We start from the raw sequence: 12,129 nt of genomic DNA, 5'->3' as shown, positions 1-12,129 counted from the left end.
AAAAAAGTTGAATGTTTCAGAAATAACAGAATTTTACATGAAAGTAAAATCTTGAAATACTTAAAGAAGGACAGAGACTTATTGCCCAGCAGTTTTAACAGGGACTCACAGCTAAATATTTATTCAAGAAATAATCAAGAAAAGATAATTCTTCCAAATGCTAGGAATTCTAGAAAAACTGAATAAAGTTGCTAAATTTGCTTCATAAAAAATATATATTTCTATGAATAGTATGATGAAATTCTATTTCTCAAGTAGTTTTTTAAAGTTCTGATTTTTAAATACCCATATGTAGAATATTTTAAAATAATTACAGTTTTATTATTTGTGCTTACTCCAAAGTAGGATAGACAAGAACTCCCTAATAGAGATCTTATCACTTCCTAGGTGAAGAAATATTAAAAATATTAAATTTATTCTATTAATTTTAAGTAGGTAAATGTGTGCCAATATAGTTTTAAGATCCTGAACAAAATTATTCTCTAAGATGAAACATTATCCCCACAGTAATCTTCATAAGATAGCATTTTCTAAATTGAAGTAAATTCAAATTACCACTGGCTCTGAATTTCTGAATGAGTAAAGGGTAAATTATCATGCAGTCATCTTACTGCTCAAGATCTTATTACTGACAAATACATTTAAAAGAAATGCAACAATTTGGGGGGAAAGAGACAACCACACTGAAAATCCAGATTCTTAAAAAACTTCCCTCACAAAGTTTGCTCAGATAAACATTACAGATCTCAATTAAATTTCTACCTGATATTCAAACCTGTGTCCTGGGTTTGTTTTTCTCCCAAGAGCCAGGGGCAATGGCTTTTCCAATTACAGCCATATTTGAAAATCCCTAACTCTTTAAATAAAGGTTTCTTTGGATCCCATGGGAAGAATGTCTGTGTGGATTACACAACATTAACTCTGACACAACAGTCAGGTTAAGAGAATTATAATTCAGAGACAAAGACATCCATTTATTTTTCATGTCTGCTCAAGAAAATCGTATTGTTCATGGGGTTCTCAAGGCAAGAATTCTGAAGTGGTTTGCCAGGCCCTTCTCCAGTGGACCACGTTTTGTCAGGCTGTATATTGTCACCCTGCTTATATAACATATATACAGAGTACATCATGCGAAATGCAGGGCCGGATGAAGCACAAGCTGGAATCAAGATTGCCAGGAGAACTGTCAATAACCTCAGATATGTAGATAACAACACCCTTATGGCAGAAAGTAAAGAGGAACTAAAGAGCCTCTTGATGAAAGTGAAAGATGAGAGTGAAAAAGCTGACTTTAAACTCAACATTAGAGGATGATGTTTCAGACACCTAGCCTGCTATTACCTAGGTCCACTGGTGATACTTTCCTATTCCTGGCCTCTAAACCTCATCTCTCAGTTTATCGGCCTGTCATCAGCAAGCAGATAGAGTTTGGACTCTATGGAAAGGAAGGACACTAAGAGGTATTTCATGCATGGGCTTTGGAAGGAGATAACTCACTATTCACACGGCCTCTCTGACAGTCCATATGGTGTAGTGTGCAAGTATTTTCAGTGAGGGTACTCTATTTACAGAGACCGCCACAGATATGAACATAGCAAGCCACTGAAACAGGAAGAAGCAACTGCTACAGACCTAACTGCAAAGTCAGCCCTTGCTGCTTCCACAAGTCATCAGTTGGAATGACTGCTGAAATGAACATGGGTGAGGCTGAGTCAAGAAATTCAACGTTTGCAACTGTAGGCGCCAGTTCAGAAGACCAGGTACATACCATCGAGTGTGTTCTGGGGCAACCCTACTGTGGCCAGACTGCCCCTTCCTCCGCTGAAGCCCCCTGAAGGGCTCAATGACCCAGGAAGATGCAGAGAAGGAGCCAAGTGCAGTGGAGACCAAGCAGCAGCTCTGACCCTATGCCGCGGTGGGGGAGTGCCACTATGGGGAGAACTGTGCATGCCTGCACGGAGACACCTGTGCAAAGTGCCAGCTGCAGGTCCTCCATCCCCTGGATGCTGCCCAGAGGTCACAGCATATAAAATCCTGCATCGAGGCCCATGAGAAGGACATGGAGCTCTCGTTCGTGGTGTAGCACAGCAAGGACATGATGTGCGGCATCTGCATGGAGGTGGTCTACGAGAGAGCCAACCCCAGTGAGCGCCATTTCGGGATCCTCTCCAACTGCTGTCTCAAGTGTATTCGCAAGTGGAGGAGTGCTAACCAACTTGAGAGCAAGATCATAAAGTCCTGTCCAGAATGCCTGATCACATCTAACTTTGTCATTCAAAGTGAGTACTGGGTGGAGGAGAAAGAAGAGAAGCAGAAACTCATTCAGAAATACAAGGAGGCAATGAGCAACAAGGTGTGCAGGTATTTTGATGAAGGCCGTGGGAGCCGCCCATTTGGAGGGAACTGTTTTTACAAGCATACGTATCCTGATGGCCGTAGAAGAGCCACAGAACAGAAAGTGGGAACATCAAGCAGATATCTGGCCCAACGAAGGAACCACTTCAGGAAGCTCATTGAGGAACCAGAGAACAGCAACCCTTTTGACAACAAAGAGGAAGTTGTCACCTTTGAGCTGGCCAAGATGTCGCTTATGCTTTTGGCTGCAGGTGGGGACAACGACCTGACAAGACTCTGAAGATGAGTGGGACTCCTTTCACGATGAGCTGGAAGATTTTTATGACTTGGATGTATAGCAACTTGGCGGGGCAGGTGAACTGTGGTCTGCCAAACCTCAGACGGCAGCAGGCATCGGGGACGGCAGCCGTACCCCGCAGCTCTCCTAGGCGGGCCTGCAACTCCAGGTGCTGTCCTAATCATTTTTACCCAGGGCCTGTCTTCTCAATCCCTCACCTTTCCCCAAGGAGCATGTTGTTTTCTCTGTTTAAAAAAGTTACCAAAATAAATCTGAAAGTCAGTTTTTCTGTAAAATGAATTTAACTATCAGATAGTTCATGTAGGTTTGTTGCAGTCATGTTTTCCACCAGATCCACACAGTTCGAGGGGAGCGTATCTGGATTTCCAGGCTTCATTTCTGAGGACCCTGGGTTCAGAAGTTACAACATTGGTCCCTGCTTCGGGGGTGCAGGAATCGGGGTGATGGGAAAAGAATCTGAACTGTAACAAGTAGCAGCCTTCTGCTCTAGACTTGAGCAGTGGGTACTTGGTTTCTGGTAGAATCTGCTTTACACCTCTGTGTTCCATCTGGTCCCTGGCCTGTCATCCCTGCCCTGTGCACTCATCCTGTAGTTTTGGTCTCTCGTTTTATTGTACACAAGTAATACTACTGGGTAACCAGAACCAGGTGTGAATGTATTTGAGATTTTTACCATCTTTAGTGTGATAGGAAAATTGTGAGGGAACACATATAAAAAGATGAGAGTGGAAGAAAATAATGCAGAGTTGGAAGCTGACTCCCCAAGGCTGACGGACTTGGGACGTGTGAGTGTGAGTGTGTGACAAGCTTCCCATCCTTGCATAGACGCAGTGTTAGTAGCCTTAGCGCAAAAACTCCATTTAGTGGTTTCAGCCTCATGTGGCAAATAGATCTTAAAGGACAAAGCAGTTTATTGGTAGCTGTTAACAGAGCAGTGCTAGCTCTGTCTGTATAAACAGAGAAATGGGCTTAGCCATAGAAGTGCAAACTATCTGGTTATCCCATGTATTAACACAACCTAACTTGGGTCCAGAGTTGCGTTTAACGTTTGATCTCCTGGACTTCTCAGTCCAGGCACTTTCTGACCAACCTTTGTCCTCATTTCAGGCATTTCTTGTCAGGTTTTTGCTTCCTTTTTTGTAGGTATTTGCCTCATTCCATCCCCAAGTTTGCAGTTAGATAGTGTGATTCAAAACTATGTTCTAAGGTGTTTCCTGTAGTGGAGTCATTTTTTGGCAGTATAGTAAGTCAGGCTTTTCCACTAAAGGGGGAAACAGAGGGTGGTAATCCAGAAGATAAGCAAAAAGCTAATGTTAAATTGTTAGAAGAATTCTTCGATCGGAAATTTTAGCGTTGTGTTTTGTTGCTCTATTTCCCGAAAATAACTTGGAGGTGCCCCGAGCATGTCCATCGACTGCTGTGATGCCGCGGATATCACTCACTTTCAGAAAAAAAAAAAAAAAAAAAAAAAAAAAAACAGTAATTGTTGCATAGATCTCTGCATTTTTCAGCTGCCCTTTTGTAGGATGCACTTTTCCAAAATAAAACAATTTTTAAACACCCCCACCGCCCCCCGGCAAAAAAAAAAACAACAAAACTCAACATTCAAAAAACAAAGATCATGGCATCTGGTCTCATAACTTCATGGCAAATCGATGGGAAAACAATGGAAACAGTGACAGACTATTTCTTGGGCTCCAAAATCACTGTGAATGGTGACTACAGTCATGAAATTAAAAGACGCTTGCTCCCTGGAAGAAAAGCTATGACCAACCTAGACAGCATATTAAAAAGCCGAGACATTACTTTGCTGACAAAGGTCTGTCTAGTCAAAGTTATAGTTTTTCCAGTAGTCAGGTATGGATGTGAGAGTTGGACCATAAAGAAAGCTAAGAGCCAAAGAATTGATGCTTTTCAACTGTGGTGTTAGAGAAGAGTCCCTTGGACCACAAGGAAATCAAACTAGTCAATCCTAAAGGAAATCAGTCCTGAATATACATTGGAAGGACTGATGCTGAAGCTGAAGTTCAAATACTTTGGCCACCTGATGTAAAGAAACGACTCACTGGAAAAGACCTTGTTGCTGGGAAAGATTGAAGGCAGGAGGAGAAGGGGACGACAGAGGATGAGATGGCTGGATGGCATCACTGACTTGATAGACATGAGTTTGAGCAAACTCTGGAAGCTGGTGAAGAACAGGGAAGCCTGGTGTGCTACAGTCCATGTAGCAAAGAGTCACAAAGCGTCAGACAGGACTGAGCAACTGAACTGAACTAAAAGAAAGTCATTCCAGCTATTCTGGGGTGTGGTGGGGAATCATGTTTCATTTCTCATTCTGAGCAATTCCCCATTGAAAATAACAGGTCTTCTACCTTTGAGAATCTTCTCACTAAAATTTCAAATATTTTTCCAATTCCCCAGATTTCTCTAAATTGTCATATGGCCTGAAAAAAAATGCAACCTCTAAAACTTCTCTATGCTAGGAAGTATCAGTATGTTATGCAGGTTTTTTATCACCACAAGGTAATTATTACATTGATGATGGAGAAACACCAAGAACAATACCACAGGACTATAGGATTAGTCTTAGCATTAAAAAAAACGGCATGCCCTGAAGCATGTCCTTAATTATTCAGAAGACCGAGTAATCATCTACATTGAATTTATCAATAATTAATTATGCCTACCTTAATGCACTTTAACTGAGCTTCATTTTTTATAGTGAATCATCCACATTCAACATCATGAAAGTTTAAAGTTTTTAATAAACTTAAACATGATATCAACAGTGAGAGCTCAGGCTCATGCCCTTTTCTATTCTACACTCTCCTTCTGGGTCGGCTAATCCAGTCCTAAATCTCTGAATACCAATTGTGTGCTGCTGTTGTCTCTCAAGTTTATTTCTCAAGGTTGGTGCTCTCCACTGGACTCCATATCCACTCATTCAACTGCTAATTTCAACTTTACACTTGGACAGATATCTAATGAACAGTTTAAACTTCATATTTCCAAAAGTCAATTAATACCTCCAAAAGTCAAATAAACTTCTCTAATAATTTTCCCCCTCAATGGAGTGAAAAAGGGCTACCATCTACTCTATGGCATACGTGTAAGAATCCACAAATTGTCCCAGACCCGTTGCCTTCCCTCATTCTCTCCATGCAATCCTTGTACGTCTTACCTATAGAACGTAATTCCAAGGTACATACTTCTCTCCACCCACACTGCTACCATGCTAGTCCAAACCACCATCGTCTCTTGTCCAGCACACTGCAGCAGTCTCTGCAGTAGATCACTGCTTTTATTCTTGCCCCTTCTCCAAACCATTTTCCAAGTAGTTGCCAGAGTAATCTTTTTGAAACAGAGTATCAATTCATGCCACTATGCTGAACAAAACCCTACAGTGACTTCACACTGTATTGAGACTCAAGACCAAACTCTACCTATACTACACTTACCATCTAATCCCTGCCTTATTCTTTGATCTTTTTTTTTTTTTTTCTGTCAGTCTCTCCTTTGAATACAAATTCCCAAAGAGAAGACTTTTCTGGCCAGTGTACCTTCAACCCATCCCTTAGAATAATGTGCGGTATAGCAGATTCTGAATATATGTTTCTAAAAAGAATGACTCAGGTTTCCCAAATATAAATACAAATGTATACATGCAATATGGGGGAGGGAGAAGCATTGGTCATCATTGTGCTATTTAAATAAGATCATAAAAAACATATTTATGTACCTTTTTTCCTCATGCAACAATGATGTGAGGGATTCTTTCTATTCAAATGATAAAGGTTAAAAAATGATAAAGCTCTATTTTCTTTTTGTCAATTGTGTACGATATTGCTCTGAACAACTCAAATATATTTTCAGTCATACCCTTATTAATAGAATTTTTTTTTCACTTTTTGCCACTTTGAGTAATGTTGCTATATTCTTGTATAATATATGTCTGTACCTAAAGATTTATTTATATTTCTATGAGATTGACGCCAACAGTTAGAATAATAGGGTCAAAATTATACATTTTTAATTTAAATAAATATTACCAAGAACAAAAGCTGTAGCTCTTTACATTTCAACAGCAAAACAAGAGTATATCCTTTTTCCACATCCATTCCCCTACTAAGATTTTAGGAAGTTGTTCTTGTATGTTCTAATTTTTAAAATTTAAGTTTTATTGTTATTTACAATAATATATTTATATATTTTTACAATGAAAATATTTCTATTTTATACATTTAAATACTTTTACCTTTTTTCCTGTTTTTCTTTTCTTTAACATTTTTGCCCTTGATTCAGAAAGTTTTTATACCCTGAGACTGTAGATACAGATATTATCTCCTATCATTCTTGTAAAATTTTTTTTGTTCTATTGTTTAAATTTAAAGTTTTAACCCATATAGAAGCTAGACTTCAACAGTACATGAACGGAGAACTTCCACATGTTCAAGCTGGATTCAGAAAAGACAGAGGAACCAGTGATAAAATTGCCAACATCCGCTGGATCATAGAAAAAGCAAGGGAATTACAGAAAAACATCTACTTCTGCTTCATTGACCACACTAAAGCCTCTCACTTTGTGGATCTCAACAAACCGTGGTAAATTTTTAAAGAGATGGGAATACCAGACCACCTTACTTGCCTCCTGAGAAATCTGTATGCAGTTCAAGAAGCAACAGTTAGAACTGGATGTGGAACAGCAGACAGGTTCAAAATTGGGAAAGGAGTACATCAAGGTTGTATAGTGTTACCCTGCTTATTTATTTATTTATTTATTTATTTATTTTTTACTAAATAGACCTGTGATTTTTATTTTTTTTTAATTTTATTTTATTTTTAAACTTTACATAACTGTATTAGATTTGCCAAATATCAAAATGAATCCGCCACAGGTTTACATGTGTTCCCCATCCTGAACCCTCCTCCCTCCTCCCTCCCCATTCCATCCCTCTGGGTCGTCCCAGTACACCAGCCCCAAGCATCCAGTATCGTGCATCGAACCTGGACTGGCAACTCATTTCATACATGATATTTTACATGTTTCAATGCCATTCTCCCAAATCTTCCCACCCTCTCCCTCTCCCACAGAGTCCATAAGACTGTTCTATACATCAGTGTCTCTTTTGCTGTCTCGTACACAGGGTTATTGTTACCATCTTTCTAAATTCCATACATATGCGTTAGTATACTGGATTGGTGTTTTTCTTTCTGGCTTACTTCACTCTGTATAATAGGCTCCAGTTTCATCCACCTCATTAGAACTGATTCAAATGTATTCTTTTTAATGGCTGAATAATACTCCATTGTGTATATGTACCACTGCTTTCTTATCCATTCATCTGCTGATGGACATCTAGGTTGCTTCCATGTCCTGGCTATTATAAACAGTGCTGCGATGAACATTGGGGTACTCGTGTCTCTTTCCCTTCTGGTTTTCTCAGTGTGTATGCCCAGCAGTGGGATTGCTGGATCATAAGGCATGTCTATTTCCAGTTTTTTAAGGAATCTCCACACTGTTCTCCATAGTGGCTGTACTAGTTTGCATTCCCACCAACAGTGTAAGAGGGTTCCCTTTTCTCCACACCCTCTCCAGCATTTATTACTTGTAGACTTTTGGATTGCAGCCATTCTGACTGGTGTGAAATGGTACCTCATAGTGGTTTTGATTTGCATTTCTCTGATAATGAGTGATGTTGAGCATCTTCTCATGTGTTTGTTAGCCATCTGTATGTCTTCTTTGGAGAAATGTCTATTTAGTTCTTTGGCCCATTTTTGGATTGGGTCATTTATTTTTCTGGAGTTGAGCTGTAGGAGTTGCTTGTATATTCTCGAGATTAGTTGTTTGTCAGTTGCTTCATTTGCTATTATCTTCTCCCATTCTGAAGGCTGTCTTTTCACCTTGCTAATAGTTTCCTTTGATGTGCAGAAGCTTTTAAGGTTAATTAGGTCCCATTTGTTTATTTTTGCTTTTATTTCCAATATTCTGGGAGGTGGGTCATAGAGGATCCTGCTGTGATGTATGTCAGAGAGTGTTTTGCCTATGTTCTCCTCTAGGAGTTTTATAGTTTCTGGTCTTACGTTTAGATCTTTAATCCATTTTGAGTTTATTTTTGTGTATGGTGTTAGAAAGTGTTATAGTTTCATTCTTTTACAAGTGGTTGACCAGAGTTCCCTGCTTATTTAAATTAAATGCAGATTACATCATGTGAAATTCACAAGCTGGAATCAAGATTGCCAGAAGAAATATCAATAACCTCGAATATGCAGCTGACACCAACCTTACAGCAGAAAGCAAAGAGGAACAAAAGAGCCTCTTGATGAAAGTGAAAGATGAGAGTGAAAAGCTGACTTAAAACTCAACATTCAAAAAACAAAGATCATGGCATCCAGTCCCATCACTTCATGGCAAATAGATGTGGAAACAATGGAAACAGTGACAGACTTTATTTTCTTGGACTCCAAAATCACTGCAGATGGTGACTGCAGCAATGAAATTGAAAGACGCTTACTCCCTGGAAGAAAAGCTATAACAAGCCTATACAGCATATTAAAAAACAGAGATGTTACTTTGCCAACAAAGGTCCATCTAGTCAAAGCTATGGTTTTTCCAGTAGTCATGTATGGATGTGAGAGTTGAACTATAAAGAAGGCTGAGCACCAAAGAATTGATGCTTTTCAACTGTGGTTCTGGAGAAGACTCTTAAGAGTCCTCTGGACTGCAAGGAGATCAAACCAATCAATCCTAAAGGAAATTAACCTTGAACATTCATTGGAAGGACTGATGCCAGAGCTGAAACTCCAATAATTTGGCAATCTGATGCAAAGAGATAACTCACTGGAAAAGACCCTGATGCTGGGAAATATTGAAGGCAGGAGGGGAAAGGGAAGACAGAGGATGAGATGGTTGGATTGCATTACTGAACCAATGGACATGAGTGTGAGCAAGCTCTGGGAGATGGTGAAAGACAGGGAAGTCTGGCATGCTACAGTCCACGGGGTTGCAAAGACTCAAACACAACTTAGTGAACAAATAACAGTAAATATCACTACACACTTACTAAATTGGCTGAAGTTTAAAAGACTGACAGCATCAAATACTGGCAAGGATGTGGAAAAACTGGAACTCATTTACCACTGGAGGAAATATAAAATGGAACAATTGAGTCAGAATAATTTGATAGTTTTTGGAAAAGTGAAACATATGTCTACCCTACAGTCCAGATATTCCAATTCAATCCAAGAGAACTGAAAACATATTCGTGCAAAGTTCAGTTCAGTCACTCAGTCGTGTCCGACTCTGCGACCCCATGGACTGCAGCACGCCAGGCCTCCCCATCTATCACCAACTCCTGGAGTTTATTCAAACTCATGTCTATTTAGTCAGTGATGCCATCCAACCATCTCATCCTCTGCTGTCCCCTTCTCCGTGCAAAGATAGGTATGCCAATGATCACAGCAGTTTTAATTGTTATAGTCAAAAGTGGAAACAAACAATTGTCCATCACAAGATGAAAGTATAAACAAACTATAATACAGGCATACAATGGAATACTACTTAGCAAAATAAAGGAATTAATTCTTGATACATGCAAAAGCATGAAGAAACTGAAAATAATTATGTAGATTTAGAAGAACAGATGAAATGATAAATACTGTATTATTCCACTTATATAATACAGTATTATTCCACTTATATGGGCTCCCCTTGTGGCTCAGCTGGTAAAGAATCTGCCTGCAGTGCGGGAGACCTGGGTTGATCCATGGGTTGGGAAGATCCCCTGGAGAAGGGAAAGGCTACCCACTCCAGTATTCTGGCCTGGAGAATTCCATGGACTATACAGTCCATGGGGTTGAAAAGAGTTGGACATGACTGAGCAACTTTCACTTTCACTTTCCACTTATATAAAATCATAGAAAAAACTAATCTATAAATAAGGAAAGAGGATTAGTGGTTACCTGAATTAAGAGGAGCAGAAGGTAACCTCTTGGAAACCTCTTGTTTCAGTGATTACCTGAAACAAGAGGAGATATATATGTGTGTGTGTGTATATAACAGTCTCAAATTGTGCTCTATAAATAAGTATAGTTTATCATATGTCAATTACACCTCAACAAAGCAGTTTAAAAATTCCTAAAGTTTCTGGTGGTCTGGAAAGTTGTAAAGGATGAGTAAGTTGTAGAAACCAAGACTCAGAGTTTTGTATTCTCAAGTGAGGCTGTCTGTTTGAATCTAGTCTCATCTTTATATCCATGGGACTGTCACACAGATGTCTGCCACAGTTGACAAAATTTTACTGACACATTATGAAACAAGAGAAATAAAAAATATTAGAGCATATATAATACATAAAAATGTGAATTAACTGGCACATATCATTTAATGACAGTAATTCTAAAATACTTGTGCATATGTATCTTTAAATAAATTCAATTAATAAATAGCATTCATCAACACTCATTCCAAACAACCATGTTTAATGATACCCTTAAGAATTAAAAACCTAAATCCTGTCATTAATTTTTAAAGCAGTGTCTATGAATTTGATTAATAAACTCTAGGCACTGATTATGCTATCTACTTGTATATGCATTTGTATAAAAAAATCATTGTAATTCAGAAACATCATTAACTCTGATGGTCATTGCTGAAAATGAGTATTGTTCATATCATGGCCATTGGCATTAGCACATTAAAGACACTTTTCTTCCTCTCTGCGGAGGAGCCTGGTGGGCTGCAGTCCATGGGGTCACTAAGAGTTGGACACGACTGAGCGACTTCACTTTGACTTTTCACTTTCATGCAGTGGAGAAGGAAATGGCAACCCACTCCAGTGTTCTTGCCTGGAGAATCCCAGGGACGGGGGAGCCTGGTGGGCTGCCGTCTAAGGGGTCGCACAGAGTCGGACACGAGGTGACTTAGCAGCAGCAGCCCAGCTTAAGTGACTTGATTTTGTTTTGACAAAAATGGAAAAGTATTTAAGATGATCTTTGTATGATCATCTTAAAGTGCTGTATAGCAACAGCACTTAAAATAGAAAAGGAAAACCCTTTATTCTCCAAGAGAGGAATATATGAACAAGCCCCAAAATTGTAGAACATAATACAGTTATGAAAAAAATTATGTATATAAGTATGAAAACTTTCCAAGTTACACTGGTAAGTGAGAAAGAAAATTAGAAAATAATCCTATTTTAAGAGATGAACAAAATCACTCTCTAATAAATGTACAGCATTTTTTAATACTAGAAAAGTATGAAAAAGTATTTATAAAACTGTCAACCTTAAACTAGACTGCAAAGGCATGGGCAATTTTTTCTTATTATAAAGCATGTATTTTACTTTTTAATTTTTATAACATCAGTAAAGACATGTTATCTCTAAAAAACAGTTAAAATTTCAAAAGTCCCAGAAAAAGACCTCCCATGAAAGGTAAAAATACTTATATGACATCAGTCATTCAAATTAATAGTTAG

At 38.8% G+C, this 12,129-nt stretch overlaps 1 long non-coding RNA gene and 1 pseudogene across 1 annotated transcript; one reads left to right on the top strand and one right to left on the bottom strand.

Moving 5' to 3' along the window:
- Positions 1-1,464: 1,464 nt before the first annotated feature.
- LOC102404695 lies at positions 1,465-2,894 on the top strand (annotated as a pseudogene).
- Positions 2,895-3,286: 392 nt separating this feature from the next.
- On the bottom strand, positions 3,287-10,666 carry LOC123335228. The gene is made up of 3 exons (XR_006553630.2): positions 10,613-10,666; positions 9,715-9,790; positions 3,287-4,094 (listed from the first exon to the last, which is right to left on the bottom strand). It is a non-coding gene; the product is annotated as an uncharacterized LOC123335228 (long non-coding RNA).
- Between the last annotated feature and the right edge of the window lie 1,463 nt (positions 10,667-12,129).

Source organism: Bubalus bubalis, chromosome 9 (genome assembly GCF_019923935.1).
Source record: "Bubalus bubalis isolate 160015118507 breed Murrah chromosome 9, NDDB_SH_1, whole genome shotgun sequence".
In the NCBI taxonomy this organism is placed as follows: Eukaryota; Metazoa; Chordata; class Mammalia; order Artiodactyla; family Bovidae; genus Bubalus; species Bubalus bubalis.
The sequence above is the reverse complement of the archived record's forward strand: the minus strand, read 5'-3'. Positions and strand labels throughout refer to the sequence as shown.